General features: G+C 49.9%; 1 protein-coding gene and 1 long non-coding RNA gene across 3 annotated transcripts in view; both read left to right on the top strand.

The window, feature by feature from the left end:
• OPA3 (outer mitochondrial membrane lipid metabolism regulator OPA3) overlaps positions 1-17,192 on the top strand; it is an 89,912-nt gene that overhangs the window by 26,493 nt on the left and 46,227 nt on the right. The window lies entirely within an intron of this gene.
• LOC139085483 (uncharacterized) overlaps positions 1-17,192 on the top strand; it is a 43,994-nt gene that overhangs the window by 25,888 nt on the left and 914 nt on the right. The window lies entirely within an intron of this gene.

The following is a 17,192-nucleotide window of genomic DNA, read 5'->3' as shown; positions in this document are numbered from 1 at the left end:
ACTCTCAGAGTGACCTGGTGCGTGGAGTCCTGGTCTCTCAGTTCAGCTGCCTCTCACCCTCTCCCCCCACCCATGGGTGCCTAGGTCGGCCTCCCTGCTGCCCCCACTTACCCCTCAGCCGTCTGCTTCCAGCCTGCAGTCCACTCCTCCCTGCGCCCTCTGTTCTGGGGGCTTCTGGCTTCTTCCCACCTGACCGCCCTTTTAATGGGGCCTGAGGAGAGAGCAGAGTGTTCAATCTCACAGGCTTAACCAGGAATCCTGGGTGCCAGGGTGGCTTGTTTGTTGATTTTTTTTTTTTTTGAAAAAAGTTCTGATTATTTTTTTTTAATAGGTAGTAGGTTCAGGTGGTTTAAAGTTCAAAAGAGCAGGTATGGAAAAGTCTCCCTCGGCTTCTGTTCCTCAGGCATCCTGTTCTCCTCCACGGAGGCAACCACTGTCATCTTACGAACTTTCTAGAAAAAACGAAAAACTGTGCCTTTCCAAGCAAATGCCAATATGCACCCCTCTTATTTCCCATGAATGTGGCAAACATCGTACCCTGTGGTAGTCCTCAGTTTTCCTTTGACTGTGCTATCCTGGAGAGAATTATCTGTCAGCACGTAGAAAACGCCTCACTCTTTATTTCAGCTGCTGACAGAATTACTGTAATTTATGAGTCTTGTAGGGACTCTCCTGGCTTTTTTATTGTTATTATAAACAGTGCTGCAGGGTTAGTGTGCTAGGCTGGCTGGCCTTTCACACCTGTGCCGGTAAACCTGGCATCTGTTGCCAGAAGCAGAATTACTGACTCAGGGTGGGCAGCAGACTGACACTGGCAGCAGCCAGGCATCGAGGGCCCGCTTCCTCTCAGGTTAGCCTCTCGGCGGCTATTTTTTTTTTATCTTTTTCCTTTGAACTAAGTTTAGATTTAGAGAAGAGTTGGAAAAACAGTAGAGTTCCTGCCTTCCACTCAGCTCCCCCCGGTGACAGCATCTTATACAAACCCAGGACAGCAAGGGAACCCAGGAAATGAACGTGGGTGCAATGCTCTTAATGCCATTGCACACCTTGTTCAGATTTCACGTTTTTCCACCGATGTCCCTTTTCTGTCCCAGGAGCTGATCCAGTATCCCGTGTTGCATTTAATTGTCATGTCTCTCCTTTCATCCGTGACAACTTCTGTCTTTCTTTGTCTTTCATGACCTTGACCCCTTTCATGACCATGACCCTTTTGAAGAGTCCTGGTTGGTTATTTTGTAAACCATCCTTCGATTTGAATTTGTCTGGATACTCTCTCTCGATGGGAAAGAGGTTCTGCATTTTTGGCAAGAACACCCCGGAAATGGTGTTGCGTCCTTCTCAGTGTGCCGCCTCGGGGGTTCATGATATCAATATCTCTTATTTCTGGTTATATTGACGTTGATCATGTGGTTAAGGAGGTGTCTGCTAGATTTATCCATCGTAAAGTTACTATCCTTCCTTTTGTAGTTAATAAATCTAATTCTGCACTATGTGCAAATAGCGAATCATTATGTTATACGTCTGAAACTAATATAATCTTATATGCCAATGATACCTCAATAAGAAATAAAATAAATCTCTTGGGGAAGACACTTTGAGACTATGCAGATACCCTGTTTCTCCTCAAACTTTTGCCCACTAATTGTAGCATCCTTTGGTGGATCTTATCTGCATCAGCTGTTGCTGTGGTATTTGCCTGATGGTGATTTTCTTTTTCCCTCTTTCCTTCTCCATTTATTAACTGGAAGTCTACTGTAAGAAGAGCTGTCCCTTCTTCTTGGGAACTCTCTCCCCAGTCATCCTACTGGTGAGGGAAACGGGGTTCTTGGAGGAAGTGGAGATTGGTCTGAGTCCAGGCCCGGCCTGTCTCAAGCTGTGGTTTTGGGGCTCACAGGACTAATGGGGACCCTCTGGGGATTGCCACTGGGACCTCGTCTGCCAGGCCTCTAGGAGCACACCCTGGCGTATCTCGTTTTACTGCACTTTGCAGACTTTGTGTTTTTTACAAATTGAAGGTTGATGGCAACCCTGCATCCAGCAAGTCTGTCCGCACCATTTTTCCAAAAGCATTTGCTTACTTTGTGTCTCTGTGTTACATTTTGGTAATTCTCACAATGTTTCAGTCTTTCTCAGTACTATATTTGCTATCGTGATCTGTGATCAGTGATCTGTGATGTTATGATTGTAATTGTTTGGGGCACCATGAACCGCACCCATATAAGGTGGCGAACTTAATCCGTAAATGTTGTGTGTGTCTTGACTGCCCCACCGACCAGCCTGTTCCCCCATCTCTCTCTCTCTCCTCCCTGAGACCCAGTAAGATTGAAATTGGGCCAGTTAATAACCCTCCAGTGGCCTCTGAATGTTCAAGTGAAAGGAAGAGTCGCACATCTCTCACTTTAGATCAAAAGCTGGAAATGATTAAGCTCAGTGAGGAAGGCACGTCGAAAGCTGAGATAGGCTGAAAGCTGGGCCTCTTGTGCCTGACAGTGAGCCAAGCTGTGAATGCAAAGGAGAAGTTCCTGAAGGAATAAAGGTGCTCCTCCGTGAACACGGGAACGAGAAGAAAGAGAAACAGCCTGTTGCCGATACGGAGAAAGTTGTAGCGGTCTGTATGGAAGATCACGCCAGCCTCAACACTCCCTTAGCCAAAGCCTGATCCAGAGCAAGGCCCTCACTCTCTTCCAGTCTGTGAAGGCTGAGAGTAGGCAGGAAGCTGCAGAAAAGTTTGAAGCCGGCAGAGGTTGATCCGCGAGGTTTAAGGAAAGAAGCCGTCTCCAGAACGTGAAAGTGCAGGGGACACAGCGAGCTCGCTAGATCCAGCTGAGATCATAATGAAGGGGCTGCACGGAACAACAGATTCTCGGTGGGGCTGAGACAGCCTTCTATCAGAAGGTGCCACCTAGGATTCTCATAGCTGAAGAGAAGTCAGCGCCTGGCTTCGAAGCTTCAAAGGACAGGCTGGTTCTTGTTAGGGGCTAATGCAGCTGCGGACGGACAGTTGGTGATGAGGAGCCAGTGCCATCCCACAGTCCCAGGGCCCTGAAGAATGCTGCTAAATCCAGGAAAAACAGATTCCTTTCAAAATATTCCTGCTCACTAACCCTGTGCCTGTCGCCCAAGAGCCCTGACGGAGGTGGACAATGAGATTAGTGTTGTCTTCATGCCTCTAACACAACATCCGTTCTGCAGCCCATGGATCGGGATAATTTCGACTTCCAAGTCTTATTATTTAAGAAATACATTTTGTAAGGCTATGGCTGCCACGGGACAGTGATTCCTCTGACGGATCTGGGCAAAGTAAATTGCAAACCTTCTGGAAAGGATTCACCATTCTAGATGCCATCAAGAACATTCGTGATTCATGAGAAGAGGCCAAAATATCAACGTTAACAGGAGTTTGGAAGAAGTTGATTCCAGCCCTCCTGGATGACTTTGAGGGGTTCAAGACTTCAGTGGAGGAAGTCACTGCAGATGTGGGAACAGTGAGAGAACTGGAATCAAAGTGGAGGCTGAAGAGGTGACTGAATGGCTGCCATCTCCAATTTTTTCTTTTTTTTTGAGGAAGATTAGCCCTGAGCTAACCACTGCCAGTCCTCCTCTTTTTGCCAAGGAAGCCTGGCCCTGAGCTAACATCTGTGCCCATCTTCCTCTACTTTATATGTGGGACGCCTACCACAGCATGGCGTGCCAAGCGGTGCCATGTCCACACCCGGGATCCGAACCGGCGAACCCAGGCTGCTGAGAAGCGGAACGTGTGAACTTAACTGCTACGCCACTGGGCTGGCCCCGGCTGCCATCTCCGGATCAAACTCTAGTGGATGAGGATTTGCTTCCTGTGGTTGAGCAAACAACGTGGCTTCTTGAGCTGGAATCTGCTGCTGGTGACGATACTGTGAAGATGGTTGAAATGACAGCAAAGGATTTGGGATACGACATAAACTCAGTTGATAAAGCAGCGGCAGGGTTTGAGAGGACCGACGGCAATTTTGAAAGAAGTGGGTGAAATGCTGTGAAAGAGCATTGCGTGCGATAGAGAAATTGTTTACTAAAGGAAGCGTCGGTCGATGTGACAGACTTCATGGTTGTCTTATTTTAGGAAACTGCCACAGCCACCCCAGCCTGCAGCAGCCACCACGTGCTCAGTCCGCAGCCGTCGACGTGGAGGCCAGCCCCTCCCCCAGCAAAAAGATGACCACTCCCGGAGGCTCAGAGGATGGTCAGCATTTTTTAGCAATAAATGTATTTTTAAATTAAGGTGTGCACATCGTTTTTTTAGACATAATGCTGTTGCACACTTAACAGACTACAGTGTAGTGTAGACATAACTTCTGTATGAGCTAGGAAACCAAAAAATTCATGTGACTCGCTTTATTGCGATACTTGCTTTATTGCGGTGGTCAGGAACCAAACCTGCGATATCTCTGAGGTATGTCTGTATTTTCTGTCATCTTCCTGCCCCACCGGATGAAAGCTTTCAGTTTTGAGATTCAGTGGCCCCAGCCTGGGCCTAATTATAACAGCAGCAGCTGCCCTTTAATGAAGGCTTCCAGTGGAGCCAGGCACAGTCCTGTTGGATGTCACACCACGCTAAGCATGAGGGTTATTATTTGCCCCATCTTACAAAGGAGAAAACTGAGGCTTGGAGGGGGCGTGTTGCTGGGCCTCCAGCCTGGGAACCTCTGAATCCCAGCTCTAGCTCTTAACCAGCGGGTTCTCCTTCATGAGGCAGCCCGAGAGTGCTCCCTCCTGCATCTCGGGCCACCGGCAGGAGGCAGAGACGCAGTGACTCTTGAGGCCCCTGTTCTGGGAGCCTTTCCTTGGTTAGCATCGCACCCACTTCTGCCCCTGTTCCTGGGAAGGACCTTTGTCCACTGTGCTGGGCACTGAGCCGAGGCCAAGACAGCGGCTGGGCTCACCTGTTGTATTCAGGGCTCTTTCCCCATTGGCCATAGAAAGCTCATCATTTCTGAGGTCCACTGTGTTATCAGGGCTCACCATAGGACAGAAAAAACACTCTGGCTCTTTTAAGAAGAGAGTTTTCTCTTCCACATTTTATGCAACATTGTCAAACATACAGGAACATGGAAAGAATTTTACATTGAGCACCCGCCACCAAGATTCTCCCGCTATCAACCCATTTTCTGTTTAATACCGAGATTGAGGCTTGCACAGTCACTGGAAGGGCTGGATGGACCGGGAAAGACGCCGCAGAACTGGCCCACCAGGGAGCTGCTGTCTTTGGGGCTGCCCACTGGAACATGGTGTTGAAGAACATATTAATGCGTCCAAGGGCCGCAAAGCCATGGCACTGTGAAATTGGTGATAGGACACTGGAAGTTCACCTTGGAAAACCCCAACTTCTCCAGTCCACCCTCGCCAGCAGAACCAGGCCAAAGCTGCAGTCGGGGGCCCAGCACCCTCCCTCCGCCTTGGGAGTCCTGGGTGCTGTGTCTCACTGGCGTCTCTAACTTGAGTCCTGGGCCTGTGGGGCAGGGCACTCGGGGAAGAGACAAGAGCTTTGCAGCCTCGTGGGACAGAACGTGCGGGAACGGGGGCACCCCACTGTGGCAGCTCGGTGGTTCCCCACACCTCACGGTTCAGCCTCCCTGCGGTGAGCGTCCCTGGACGCCCATCTCTCTCCTCTTGGACCTGTCGCCTCTCAGGTGCCAGGAGGACGACCCGGGAGAGGCCCGCAGCTCAGGAGGATGGCTGGGAGGGAGAAGGTACGGAGAGAAGTGCTTCCACGCCTCGGGGGTGAGCTCAGCACCCCGGGCCCTCAGCTCAGCCTGCTCGCTTGCTAACGGGAGGAAAGCTCCTCTACCACAAGGAGACTTCTGGGTCAGGGTTCCAGCACCGCGTGCCTCATCTTCCCTGCCAGCGGGCCATCGTCCTTCCCCCGAACCAGAGCTGGAAGCTTCTCTCCTTAGGTCTGTTTTGCAGACAAGGAGCCCGAGGCCCAGAAGTATGACGTGACTTACCCAAGGTCCCACCGTGGGAACATGTGGCCCATAATTTGGATTCTTGGAAAGTAGGGGCCACTGAGTGACTCTGAGTCCTCCAAGTGGAAGGCTTGGAAGGAAGGGGGGTCGGGGGTCTGGGGAGGAGCAGGGCCTAGCCGCTCCTGCTGTGTCTCCTGCAGTCGTCAGATTCTGAGTTGGTGTCGTCCCTGGGGATGACCAGGAACTCCTTCCCCTTGGTCCAGCAGCACCTCTGGGAGCGCCGGTGGAAGGGGTAGCGGAGCCCGCAGCAGCTCCACGCGCCGTCCTTGGGGTCCAGGGCCACGCTGCCGCAGCGCCTCCAGGCCTCCACGTGGATCACCAGCACGTCATCTGGGGGCCGGAGGCAGCTCAGCCTGCGCCTGGGCAGAGCCCGGAGGCGGGCTCCCCGTCTGGGGCACCTGGGGACCCCCATCCCCTCCTCACGCTAGTCCAGCTCTTACCTCCCTTCGGGGATTGCCCCTCATCTCCCGGGATGTTTGGGAAGTTTGTCCCTTCCCCCACTCCTCTTCCTTCCTGGCTGGCTTAGTCTATCCCGGTCTATTTTATTCCCTTCTATTTCTTTTATTTTTTATGGCTTTATTGAGGTATAATGGATGTACAATAAACTGCATATATTTAAAGTGTACGATTTGATAAGTTTTGATAGATGTGTACACCTGTGAAACCACAGCCTAGAGAGTGAGCGTATCCATCCCCCCCGAAGCATCCTCGTGGCCCTTGTGACCCCAGCCCCTCCCCCGCCCCATCCCCAGGCAACCACTCATCCGCTAGAGGTTAGTCTGCATTTTCTAAAATTTTATAGAACTGGAATTAGATAGTACATATCTAAATTTTTTTTCTTTAAAGAGATGCTGGTCATCATACCCGAAATTGATTTTGCAGCTTGTGATCATAGACCCGCAGTTTAAAAGTTCCCACTCGGAAGTTTGTCGTTCCCCTAGCCCACCTCCTTGTTTGTCTCCCCTCAGAAGATCCCAGCCTTCGCCCCCTCAGCCTGCACTCACCCTTCGATTCTGGGCTCGGGAAGGGCGGCCGAGGCACGGGCAGTCCAGTAGAGAATGGCCACAGCGGGAGGCAGAGGGCTGCGAAGGGGAGAGGAGGGTGGGTTGGGTGCAGGGGCCCCGGGCCGGGACCGGGGATGGGGTTGGGGAGCCCCGGGTGAGGGACCGGGCCGCAGTACCTGAGACAGTGACGAGCCAGGTCCTCCAGCTGGAGCAGACTCGTGGCCCCATCACGCTGGCGGCTGGCAGAGCTTCCTGGGAGGGATCCGGAGGCTTCTCAGATCCCAACGGAGACACTCCCTGAGTGACTTACCAGGAACCCGTCCTCCCCACGAGGAGCTTTCAAAGTGACCTGGTTACATGGCCATAAAACCTTTGGGTCACCAAATGGTGTCGTGCACCCACTCACGTGCCTCTTGCCCTAAAAGTCAGCCATGACCCCCGCTCCCGGTGAGTCCCGCTGGTCCTGTGGGTCAGTCCTCCAGGTGGCCAGTACTCAGGGTGCAGCCCCCATGTGGCTGAGCGTAGGGCAGGCCCCTGGCCTGGAAACCACAGGAAGCTCCCCACTAAATGGACCAGGCATGGCGGAGGGGCAGGGATGAAGCAATAGGTTCCTATTTTAAAAATAGAGGCGCAATCCATGTTTGTTGTAGGCAAATTTTAAAATACACATAAGAAAAAAAGAGAGCATGCCATATTCCAGCGCTCACTAATAACCAAATGTTAATTTTGGGTGTGTTTCCTTCGTTTAGTTTTTCCTTCACTAAACCCTCCCTGAGTACCCACTCAGGGGCCAGCTTGGTGCTGGACGGTGCTGGGGACACAGCAGTGACCGAGATCTCCCTGTCCTGCCATCCTGGGACTCAGAGTCTGCTGGGGACAACAGACATGTCCCTAGACAGTGATGGCCCCGATGCACAGGGCGGGGATGGGGAGCCCGGGAGGCCGGGAGAGCCCAGAGGGCGGCCTGACCTAACCTAGGGGTCATGGAGGGCTTCCAGGAGAGGGGCCGCTGAACTGAGCCCGGGATCAAGGGAACGCATAGATAAAAGAGGGAGAAAACGTTCTGAACACTGAAAATCATTCCATGTGTATGGGGACTGGTGCTAAAAGACATGCTGATCCTATGGGACCTTTAGGGCATTTTAAAGGTTTGGACTTTATCCTAAAATCAGCAGAAGCCTCTGGAGGATTTCAGGCGGAGCCTACTTTGATCCGATGTTCAGTTCAATATGGTGACTTCAGGTATGGAAGGTGCGTGGAGATGGAGTGAGAGAGACCCAGGCCAGAGACCAGGGAGGTGGCCGGGCCAGGGCAGAGGCCTGGAGCCCCGAAGGCTGTGCTTTCGTTTCTGGCTTGGCCAAGTTTTTAAAATGTGTTTGTGTTTCGAAAATTACGTTAAAGACTAATTTCGTTGAAGGAGTGTATGGAAAATAAGGATTTAGTGTTTTTACTCTCCCCCTCCCACCTTTAAAAAAACGCTCCCCTCTCGATAGTTAACATTAACAGTCTCCATTACCAGTTAGTCATATGTCGTGGGTCAGTGTTTAGCGTCTCTGACTTGGCCCTTTCGCCCTCCTGGGCTGGGTGAGGAGTAAGTACGTGGTTAGTGGGTAGTGTAGTTACGATGACTCTTTCATTGCTCACGTATTAGGAGTACATTCCCTTTATTTTACCAGGAAGCCACCACCCTGTGCCTGCAAGCGTGTTTCCAGTCGTGGGGAGAGGTGCTTGGTCCAGGACTCCCACAGGTCAACCCTTCCACTGAGTACCTCCTCTGTGCCCGACCCAGGGCTGGGACACGGCAGTGACCAAGTCTGCCCCAGGCCCTGCCCTCATGGGGCTCACAGTCCGGTTGGGGGAGATAGACTTGTCACCACACCGTGATGACCCAGAATGGTCAGAGCTGGGGTAGGGGAGCCCAGGGCTCTGGGGGTCAGGAAAGGCTTCCTGGAGGAGGGGACATCTGAGTCCGGATACTCTGTCGTATAGAGGACAGATCAAAGGGGACGAGGCTGGGGACACAGAGACCAGTGAGGAGGCTGAAAGCTACTCTGTGTAGCCCAAGGGCAGAGCGCAGACCAGAGGGTCGGACATATTTCCAGAATAAAATTCCTAATCCAAGTCAGGAAGAAGATGCTAGATTAACATTTACTAAATCGAGCGTTTCCTCACTTAGTCTCGTTTCCATTCTCCCAAGGCAGTCAGGTATTTTGACCCCCAGTTTACTGATGGGGAAACAGGCTCAGCTCGGGTATCTTGGAAGTGACAGAGCCGAGAGTGGAGCCTAGGTCTGTGTGAGTGCAAACCCTTGCTGCCATTCACGGAGTCTGGCTCTGGACCGAGAGGTTTTGGACCATCTCCTTTAGTCCTGTCAGCAGTACTGTCCCGTGGGTCGAGTGTCCTCATTTTGAGATGAACTAAGGCTTAGAGAAGAGCTCTTCCTTGCCCATGGCTAACTGGGACTCAACTTGGACTTAGTGGCCTGTGTTCCTGCTCCTCAGGTGCACAGGCAAGAAGTGAAGGGGGCAGCACGTGACATGGTGAGATGTGAGAAGTGCCAGCAGAGCGACTGAGGGCACACGGAGGGGCTGGGCGAGTCCTGCCGTTCCTGTGACTAACGCAACCTGTGAAAATCTGTCCCCCTTGCCAAAAGCAGCGTCTTGTGATTCTCCAGAGCCAGGGTAAACATCCAACTTTAGTAAAGATATAAAATTAGTAACAGACAAGAACGTTTAGACAAAATTTGGTCACTTATAGTGGCGTGAAATGTCACAAAATCTGAGGAAACCTAAAGAAAGATGAGCCACTCGTCCGTTCCCTCAACACTCCCGGAGTGTCTTCTCGATGCCGGGTCCTGGGCTGGGCGTTTCTGGGAACCTGCCCTTACAGAGCTCGCAGTCCAGTCTCCAGGCAGTGACCAAAGTTACCAGTGGAGTGGGGAGAATTTGCCAGAGGCCTCAAGGAACTTGAAAACAGGAAAACCAGTGTTTTGGCTGGTGAGGCACACAAGGCTAGTTGAAACCTATTTCTGTAACCATTTTCAAAACAGGGAGATTCTGCGTCCACATTTTTAAAATAATTCAACCAAGAAGAACAGCGTTGTGACAAGGGAAGCCCAAGGAGTTCTGGGAACGTAGAGGATGTGTCTGACTCAGCCTGGGGATCAGAGTGGGCTTCCTGGAGGAAGGGCTACTCCAGCTGAGACCTAAAAGATGAATTGGGGCAACTCAGGAAAAGAGGAGTGGGGAAATGGTATCCCAGGCAGAGGTGAATTTAGGTATGAGATGGAAGGGGGAGCAAAACAGCCTTGGGCCCAACCCCGGCAGAGCACATGGTCCAGTGGGGGAGGCTGATCTGGCACCAGTGACGCCAAGGTTGGTCAGGGCTGGGATGGAGGAGCCCAGGGGCCTGAGGAAGCCCAGAGGGGCACCTGACTGAGTCCCGAAGAAGGAAGAACCTGAGCTGCATCCTTGACAGACACCTAGGAGCTAGCAGACACGTGGTAGAGACAGTCACCAAAATCGAAAGATCGTCCTCTGAAAAGATTAATACTACTCAAGGGAAAAAACACAAATTTCCATGAAAAGGAATGAAAAATGAGACATCAATACAGATCTTAACTATAGAATAAGCGGATATTATGAACAACTTTGCCAGTAAATTGAGCCATGCAGAGGAAATGGACAATTTCCTTGGAAAAACACAATTTAACAATACTGACACAAGAAGAAATAGAAAATCTGGATAGTTCTATATCTGTTAGAGACATTGAATCCATATTTAAAAACCTTCCCATAAAGAAAGCTACAGGCCCAGGAGGCTTCACTGTTAACTTCGCCCAGACGTTTAAGAAAGGAATAATTACCCAGACTCTTTTAAATAATAGAGAAAGTGGGAACACTTCCTTATTCATCTTATGAGTCCAGTAAAATACTGATTCCAAAAGCTAAGGAAACCATTACAAGAAGGGACAAGTTCAGGCCAGCATCTCTCGTGAACATGGATTCAAATATCCTAAACAGCAGTAACAGCAAATAGAATCCAGCAACATATAAGAAGGACGATAAGTCATGACCTAGTGGGATTTATTCCAAGACTACAAGGTTGGTTTAGCATTTGAAAAGCAACCAATGTGATTCACTCCAGGAATAGCATAAAGGGAAAAAATCGTATGATCATGTTATATTGGGAAAGCATTTGATAAAATTCAGAGCGTGTTCATAATAGAAGCTCTTCAAAAACTAGGAATAGAAAGGAACTTCTTTAATCCTACAAAGTGTGTTTTACAGAAGAGTTCAGTTAACATCATATTTCTACCTAAAGATTAAAATAAGCTCTTTCCCCTAATGTTTGGAATAACACAAGTATCACCTTTTCTAGTCAACATAATATTGGAGGTTGTAGCCAATGCAATAAGGCAGAAAAATAATTAACTAATTAAAAACATAAAGATTGAAAAAGGAGTGAAAACTGCCAGTTGGCTCATGGCATGACTGTGTGCATAAATAAGCCAAAAGAGCCTAAAAACAAATTATTAAAATGAATAAATGATTTTTAGGAAGGTTACTGGATGCAAGATCAATATACAGAAATCAGTTGTATTTCTGCATGCCACCAAGAAACAATTGGAAAACGAATTTTAAAATGCCATTCACAATAGCATCCAAACCCCTCAAACATCTAGGAATAAATTTGACAAAAGATGTACAAGAACCCTACTCTGAAACCATAAAATCTTGCTGAGAGAAAGAATGCCCACGTAAAAATGGAGAGGTTTTACCTCTCTGTGGATTGGAGTACTCGTCACTGTTGACTTATGAAGGCTTTCCAAATTCGACTCTTGTCAATGCAACCCCAGTAAACGTCCTAACAAGTTTGTTGTTGTCAGGAACAAGTTGATTCTAAAATTTTTAGGAAATGCAGAGGTCCTAGAGGAGAAAATTTTAAAGAACAGACTTTGAAGATTTACACCATCAGATTTCAAGATTTCCTATAAAGCTAAAGTCATTAAGACAGCACGGTATCGGCACTAGGATAGATGGATAGACCAATGGGACAGGGCAGACTGTCCCAAACCAGACCCACAGATACATGTTGATTTCTAGCAAGGGTCGCTTGGCACCTCAGTGGGGAAAGCAGAGTCATTGCAGTCGTGGGACATGCATATCCATGTGGAAAAAGCCCCACACCCCTGCTTCTCCCGGCGTTGGCTGTCTGGAGACATTTTCGGTTGTCAAAGCTTGGAGGGTCCTACTGGCAGGGAGCAAAATCGTCCCCAGCTGGGAACCACTGGCGGCGTGGACAAATGTAAAAAGTCACGGAGCTGAACTTACTGGTGTATTTTTCGTATATCCTTCCTACCAATTGAAATGTTAAAAATACACACACACACACACACACACACACACACACACACGTCTTGCAGAAAGCAGATCCCTAGTCTTCTAGAACTTACCTGGGAGGCAGCGGCAAACGTGTCCACTGAAGACAAGCACTGAGCTGTGCATTTTTCACATCTCAAAGGAGAGACCTAAGGAGACCAGCTCCAATGCTCCCCGTCCGGGCTTTCTCCAATTGTGACTCAGTTGATGGTGAGAGGAGCCCCACCCGGGAAGCAGCTTCTGAGCCCTGTCTCCCCGCTCCAGAGCAGTGGCGTGCTCTGTGTGACTCAGCAGTTCCACTCTTAGGAAACCCTTGTTTCTGCTGTTGGCAGCCTAAGTATCCACGGGTAGGGAGTGGAGGAGCAAACTAGTCCATCCACACAATGGAAGACTCCTCAGAGATAAGAGAACGGGCCACCCAACAGCAACACAGGGGATCTCAGACATCACGTTGAGCAAAAGAAGACAGAACAGGAGTACAATGCTGTCTCAGGAGGAAGAATAGGACCTAAAGAGCACATAGCGTCTATTGTGAGAGGTCAGAATGGGGGTGTGGGGGGTACTGACTAGAAGAGGGCTTCAGGGTGGGAGCCGTTTGGAGTGCAAGAATGTTCTAGATCGTGATCTAGGTGATGCTTACATATTACAAAGTTATCCAGAGCCAACGCTGATGGCCTAGTGGATAAACTTTGTCGCTCTCACTGCGTCGGGGCCCTGGGTTCGGTTCCCGGTCGTGGAACCACACCACTCATCTGTCTGTAGCCATGCTGTGGTGGTGGCTCACACAGAAGACCTAGAAGGACTTAGAACTACCATATACAGCTGCGCACTGGGGCTTTGGGGAGGGAGAGAGAAAAAAGAGGAAGATGGCAACAGATCTTAGCTCAGGGCAAATCTTTCCCAGTTAAAAAAAATAAATAACTGTAAAGAAAAAAATTATCCAGCTCTACACTTAATATTTGTGTACTTTATGAAGTTATATTTCATTAAAAAGGAAGAAAAAGAATAAGTGAATTTAGTGAGGTCTCTGGATAGAAATCATTTACATAACTCAATTGTATTTCTGTATACCAGCGCCAAATTGAAAATGGAATTTAAAACGCCATGAGTAATAGCATCAAAAAATATCAATACCTAGGAATAAATATAATCAAAGAAGTGCAGACTTGCAGAGAAAATTTTCGACTAAATGGAGAGTGATACCACATTCATGGATCGAAAGACTCGATGTTGGGAAGGTGTTGCTGTCCTGACCTATAGATTCAGTGGAATTCTAACCAAAATCTAGGACAATGGCTTTCAGCCTTTTGACTGCGTTCCAGTTGACACACATTTGTACAGACACACACAAAACAAGAACAAAGTTTTGTGAACCAGTGCTTGCTCTGACTACTTAAGATTGGCTTCAATATTTTCTATTATATTCTTTTTTGTGTACTTAGGAGCTTGGGTTTTTTGTTGTTTTCTAATTCCACATATAAGTGAGATCATATGGTGTTTGTCTTTCTCTGTCTCACTTATTTCACATAGCATAATGGCCTTCGAGGTCCTTCTGGTATTTTCCGTCCTTGATCATATTTTTCAGCTCATCTGTACAGTTACATTGATTTCATGACCCACTAATGGGCAAGACCTGCAGTGTTAGAAATACCGTGTGAGGGAAGACCAAGTCGTTCTAGAAAGTCCTTGTCCAGCAGAGAGCACGCTGACGTGTGGTACGAGTCTAAATGGCTTGACGGACTGGAACGACAGAGATGCCGTCTGACCTTGATGCCGAGAACGTCCTCCTCGGGGCGGCCTCCTTTGTGACACAGCGTGCCCGAGGGCTCCTCTCCAGCTTAGTCACAGCTCCCTGAGTGGCGCTTCTGTCATTGTCACGTATATGCTGTTATTTTCGTTTTTCTGACTTGGGGAAATGCACAGAGTACAAGGGGCCTTATGATAGCCACCGAACAGCCTGTGTGTTAAACCCCAGTAAGGTGAAAGGATGATCTGGCCTAGGGAAGGGAGGAGGGGAGGAGGGGGGAGGGGGGGAGGGGGAGGGGGAGGGGGAGGAGGAAGGGGAGACTGCTTGTTTCCTCCCTGGCCATGCTGGAAGCTGAGGGAGACAGTGAAGAGAGTATAATACAAGAACAAGGAATGTATACAAATTCCTTGTGAAAATGGGGAGGGGGAGGGGGTGGAGGAAGGACAGGCTGCTTGGGGACAAAGCGCTCACCTTTTACACTGGGGCCGGGGGGGTCAAGAGAGAAGTATTGCTGAGCCAGCCCTGATGGCCTCGTGGTTAAAGTTTGGCACTCTCACCGCTTTGGCGGCCTGGGTTCGTTTCCCGGGCGCGGAACCACGCCACCCGTCTGTCAGTTGCCATGCTGTGGCGGTGGCTCACATGCAAGAACTAGGAGGTGCAACTAGAATATACATTACACACTGGGGTTTTGGGGAGGGAGGAAAAAAAGAGGAATATTGGCAACAGATGTTAGCTCAGGGCAGATCTTCCCAGCAAAAAACAAGAAAAGGAAAAGAAGAGAATTGTAAATTCTTACATACCAGCACATTTCCAGTTGAAAAACTCAGAAATAGAGATGAGCGATGTCTATTTATTATCAAATGTCAGGGAGTAATGCTGGGTGGACAAGGCTGATGAGGGCAAGATTTGGGGGTCTGTTTGAGGTGGGTCTAAGATCAGGGCTGGGCGCGGGGACTCTGACTCTTAATTTTGTAGTTTGAGTGCTTAATTCTCATGCAGTGTGTTACTTTTATTAGTGAAGGGAATGGCAGTTTTTGGTTTTCGTTCTTTTTCAGCCAGCTCCTGACTGCTACACGGAGGACAGTGGCAGGAGTGAGGCTGGGCTGGCAGATGGGGGGGGGGGGCAGGGACCCATTGATGCATTCACCACAGTACACTGAGCATCATCTGTGGGCCTGGTCCGTGCTAGGGACACAGCAGTGACTGTGACAGCCGCGGTCCTCAGCCTCGCTGGGCTCACAGTCCAGTGTGGGAGACGTGCAAACAAGTGACTGGATGACAAGACCATTCCCCATTCTGATAGGCACTCCGAAAGGGACACACAGATGGACAGGAGGAACAGAGGTCAGGGAAGGAGCACGGGTCAGAGCTGGGATGGAGCCGGGACCGGACAGCAGAAGTGGGTGTAGGAGAGACATCCAAGAGGGAGAACGGACCAGACGTGTGGCTGAGAGGCTGTAGGGGAGGAAACTCCTGGGGATGAGGCCCAGGTCTCTGACGTGGTGACAGGAGGGACCCAGGAAGAGGAACAAGTGTGTGTGATGGGGCAGCTGGGGTCGGGTTTGGACGTGGTGAGTGTGGTGTGTCTGGGAGACGTCCAGGGGCCTGTTGGACACTCACATCTGGTGCTGTCTTCAGTCTTGTCCCATCCTGGCCCCTCACAAGCTACCCCTTTTCCCCAACCTTCCATTCCCAGCAGACCTTGTTTTGTCAACCTCAAATCTGGCCACTGGCCTGAGAGAGATCGCCATCAGCCCCTGCTCTGAAAGCCCTCTCTCCCTCTCCCTCTCTCTCTCTCTCTCTCTCTGTCTCTCTCTGTCTCTCTCTGTGTCTCTCTCTCTGTGTCTCTCTCTGTCTCTCTCTCTCTGTTTCTCTCCCTCTCTCTCTCTCTCTCTCTCTCTCCCTCTCCCTCTCACACACAAACACACACACCCTTTGACTTGATTTCCTATGCCCTGGATGTGTGCCCCCCACCCACCCCATGTACCCACTCCCACTTGCACACCCAGACCCACCCATTGTCTAGGGTCCCCATGCTCGGTCTACACTGAGATGCAGGGACATTCACCCAGGGATGCTAGCAGAAGCTGGTGCTGTCCCTCCTCAGTGCCCTCTGGCCACTTTGCTATATGGTCCTGACGTGAAGGAGAGGGTGACAGAGGCCCAGCTCCAGGCCCCGTACCAGGGCTGGTGTATGGTCATCATCTCCCTGTTTTACAGAGGCAGCTCAAAGTGGCTGTCATTGCCCAGGCAGTAGATGGCAGAGCCACGGGTGGACCCCAGGTTGGCCTGATGTTAGGACCACAGTGTGGGAAGGGTCTCCACAGCCTGGAGCCCAGGAACCCCACACCAGGGCGTCAGTAACAATTAGCAGTAATAGTGACCACAGCAGCTGGCGGTTACTGAGAGGCTCCTGGGGATACCCCTTTAATCTTACTGCTGGCTCTGGGCAGAGCTCATCAAATATTTTTGCTGCCCTACCTCTTTAAAAAATGGAAAAATTATATACCTTTGTCCATTTAAAAAGCAAATTTGCCTGTTATTTTATATCAGAATGAGTTTATTCAGGAATAGCCAAAAGAATTGCAATTCAAGATGTGCATGCTATGGCAAACCAAAGGCAAACCCAGAGAACAAAGGAGGGGAGCTGCTTTTAGAGAGAAAAAGGGGGAAGGGAGGGGCTGTTCTAAAGGAAAATCCATTGGGGGAAAATAACAGTTCAGGGTATAACAGCTTCTCACTGGCTGAGCTGCAGCATTTCTCATTGGCTGAGCTGCGGCGTTTCTCATTGGCTGAGCTGCGGCATTTCTCATTGGCTGAGCTGTGGCGTTTCTCATTGGCTGAGCTGTGGCGTTTCTCATTGGTTGAGCTGCGGCGTTTCTCATTGGCTGAGCTGCGGCATTTCTCGTTGGCTGAGCTGTGGCATTTCTCATTGGCTGAGCTGCGGCATTTCTCATTGGCTGAGCTGTGGCGTTTCTCATTGGCTGAGCTGCGGCGTTTCTCATTGGCTGAGCTGCGGCATTTCTCATTGGCTGAGCTGTGGCGTTTCTCATTGGCT

The sequence above is a fragment of the Equus przewalskii genome, chromosome 9 (assembly GCF_037783145.1).
Source record: "Equus przewalskii isolate Varuska chromosome 9, EquPr2, whole genome shotgun sequence".
Lineage (NCBI taxonomy): Eukaryota > Metazoa > Chordata > Mammalia > Perissodactyla > Equidae > Equus > Equus przewalskii.
Note: the sequence above shows the minus strand (reverse complement) of the source record. Positions and strands in the feature narration are given on the sequence as shown.